General features: G+C 40.1%; 1 non-coding gene across 1 annotated transcript; it reads right to left on the bottom strand.

The window, feature by feature from the left end:
• Positions 1-1,234: 1,234 nt before the first annotated feature.
• Positions 1,235-1,341, bottom strand: LOC127076973 (small nucleolar RNA R71). The gene has a single exon (XR_007786976.1). It is a non-coding gene; the product is annotated as a small nucleolar RNA R71 (small nucleolar RNA).
• Positions 1,342-2,995: the final 1,654 nt, after the last annotated feature.

Here is a 2,995-nt window from a genome sequence, read left to right as displayed (position 1 = left end):
TTTGCTACTTAGTTTTATTTCTTTTTAAGTTATGAATTGGTTGTATATTTAGAATCTTTAGAAGTTAAACAATTATATATCAGTGGATTGTTGTATATGTATGGATTGTTGTATATAAGGCTTGTTGAATGCAATGTGTGAAAAAGGGCTTCAAATTATACAGTTTTGGGTGTACTGCTTCAATATACAGGTTGTCTAAAATAAATAAATAAATATAGCGCTTTTTAAAAAAAAAAAATTTAAATAACCACCCACTTTAGAGGGCGCTTCCCAAAATAAGCGCCCTTTAAACCCTTTAAATTTCCACTTTAGAGGGCGCTTTCCAGTAAAAGCGCCCTCTAAACCCTTAAAGGTTTCCACTTTAGAGGGCGCTTTCCAGTAAAAGCGCCCTCTAAACCCTTAAATGTTTCCACTTTAGAGGGCGCTTTCTTTAAAAAGCGCCCTCTAAAGTGGCCCTTAAAGGGCTTAAAGAGCCACTTTAGACAGCGCTTTCACCAGGAAAAAAAGCGCTGTCTTTACCTATGCCAGCGCCAGATTAGAGGGCGCTTTAAAGCGCTGTTATAGGCCAAAAAAAGCGCCCTCTTTTCCCTCTTTTGGCGTAGTGTTTTATTTAGTCGATATCGTAACTCTTCTGTTACGCTGTAGAGACTAAGGCAATTTTTATTTTCCCCTTATTTTTCGTTGATTTGTATGCCACACACTCGCTCACAAGGCGAACCGTACTACTTACGAATCAACGACGTTGAACGATATCTCCGAGTCATACGATGAATTCGGGAGTATCGTGCTGCAAACAATCTTCCTCTAATCGAAATTCCTGATCTCAAAAATCTTCTTCCTTCGCCGATACCCGAGATGGGGTGAACCAGCTCGTGCTCTTCGAGATTAAGCCGCTCCATCGCAAGATGAGCCGCATTCGAGTATTGCTCCACCCACAATTGAAGCAAATAACTTCGAACTTGAACCTTCGCTGTTGCAGGCAGTGCAACAAAACCAATTTTTTGGAAATCCTACCGAGGATCCGAACCTTCATTTATCCGTATTCGTCCAATACGCTGATACTGTTAAAGCTAATGGTGTCACTTCAGAGGCAATTCGACTTCGTCTCTTTCCTTTCTCGTTAAGAGATAAAGCTAGAAGATGGCTTCAGTCTCTTCCTTCCAACTCAGTCACCACATGGAATGAGTTGAAGAAAGTCTTTCTTGCCCAATATTTTCCTCCAAGCAAAACAGCTATGTTGAGAGCCCAGATAAATGGATTTAAACAGAAAGATAACGAGTCTCTTTTCGAAGCTTGGGAAAGATACAAAGACATGATGAGACTTTGTCCACACCATGGTTTACAGGACTGGTTAGTAATTCATACCTTATATAATGGTCTCTTATACAACACAAGGTTAACAATAGACGCCGCCGCAGGTGGTGCGCTTATGGATAAACCTTACACCGATGCTTATCAACTTATCGAGAGCATGGCCCAAAATCATTATCAGTGGGGAAGCGACCGAACAATGGTAGAAAAACCTCAAACGAAAGGGGGCATGTACGAGATAAGTAGCCTTGATCATGTTAATGCAAAAGTGGATGCTCTTCCCCAGAAAATTGAAAGTTTAAATGTATCACCTCCAGCCACCGTGGTTGCCGTAACTCAGAATTGCGAAGTCTGTGGAATTCAAGGTCACACTCCTATAGATTGTCAACTCCTAACAGGAATCCAAGCAGAGCAAGTGAACTATGCTCAAGGAAATCCCTACTCGCATACCTATAACTCAAACTGGAAGAACCATCCTAATATTTCATATAAGAGTAATAATGCTTTATACGCACCAGGTCAAGCTCCCAGTCAAGCCCCAACTATACCTCCTGGATATCAAAAGCCGACCCCATCTACACCTAACAATAACGTTCCTAGGAAATCCAACTTGGAAATCATGATGGAGAACTTCATAGCTTCTCAACAGCAAACCAATAAAGAGTTCTGAAACCAGAATGTACAGACTAACGAACAGATTAAACAACTAGCAAGTAAAGTAGATGCCCTGGCTACCCATAACAAAATGCTGGAAACACAAATCTCACAAGTAGCTCAACAACAAGCGCCTACTACTGCCCCAACTGGTAAATTTCCTGACAGCCCCAACCTAACCCAGAAAGCCACGCTCATGCAATTATATTAAGAAGTGGAACAGAGGTAGAAGGACCGTCTGACCCAAGGATTGAGAACCAAAACTCTAAAAAGTCAAATGAGGAAGAAAGTAAACCTAAGGAAAAGGAAGAGTGTAACAAGGAAACCATAGAAAAGAAAGAACCTTATGTACTTCCACCGCCTTACAAACCACCTATCCCTTATCCTCAAAGGAAAATTAAAACCAAAGACGCGGGCCAATTAAAAAAATTTGTTGACCTACTGAAACAATTAAACGTCACCATTCCTTTTACAGAAGCTATTACACAGATGCCCTCATATGCTAAGTTCTTAAAAGAAACAATTGAAATTCTGGTATCAGATATGAGATGTCGAAGGTAATGTCACGACACTAATATCTGAGTAATGCAAACAGAATAAAGATAGAGAATAGTAATGCAAGATACACAAGTAATTGTTAACCCAGTTCGGTCCAACTCACCTACATCTGGGGGCTACCAAGCCAGGAAGGAAATTCACTAAAATAGAATCAGTTCAAACACTCTCCGTACACTTCAACAAGTTACAGTCTTTCTCACCTACTCTCTACCTGTGCAATTTCTACCTAAGCACTCTTAGATATGAGAACCTACTCACTTCCCTACAATCACACCTGTGATCTTAAACAACAATCCCTTGAGAAAAGAAAACACTTTTCAATAACACATTCTTGATTTTACTTCACAGTTTCAATCAAGAAGACACACTCTTGATCTTGCTTCACAACTTTGATCAAGAAGACACACACTTGATCTTGCTTCACAACTTTGATCAAGTAGACACACACTCTTTCTTAACAGCTTTAGAGTGA

Source organism: Lathyrus oleraceus, chromosome 4 (assembly GCF_024323335.1).
Source record: "Lathyrus oleraceus cultivar Zhongwan6 chromosome 4, CAAS_Psat_ZW6_1.0, whole genome shotgun sequence".
In the NCBI taxonomy this organism is placed as follows: Eukaryota; Viridiplantae; Streptophyta; class Magnoliopsida; order Fabales; family Fabaceae; genus Lathyrus; species Lathyrus oleraceus.
Note: the sequence above shows the minus strand (reverse complement) of the source record. Positions and strands in the feature narration are given on the sequence as shown.